Raw genomic sequence first — 286 nt, 5'->3', positions numbered from 1 at the left:
TGCCGACCCTGAAAAGCTGGGATTGGGGACATGGCCCCGTTTCAAGGGGGTTTACCAGGTGGGTTGGCTCGGGAAAAGGGTTTCCAACCGTTGGCCACCCCGGTTCCCCGGCCCCCCGGAGGGGCTTGTGGAAAAAAGGGGAAATTTGGAAAAAAATTCCGGGACGAGGGCCGGCCCCCAAAAAAACCGGGCCCGGGGGCTAGGCCTACGGCCTGGCGGGCCCCAGGATTTTATGGTTTGGGATTGGGCCTTTGGGGGATTATATGAAATTTTTTAATTGGTTAAA

This window comes from Penaeus monodon, chromosome 29 (genome assembly GCF_015228065.2).
Source record: "Penaeus monodon isolate SGIC_2016 chromosome 29, NSTDA_Pmon_1, whole genome shotgun sequence".
In the NCBI taxonomy this organism is placed as follows: domain Eukaryota; kingdom Metazoa; phylum Arthropoda; class Malacostraca; order Decapoda; family Penaeidae; genus Penaeus; species Penaeus monodon.
Note: the sequence above shows the minus strand (reverse complement) of the source record.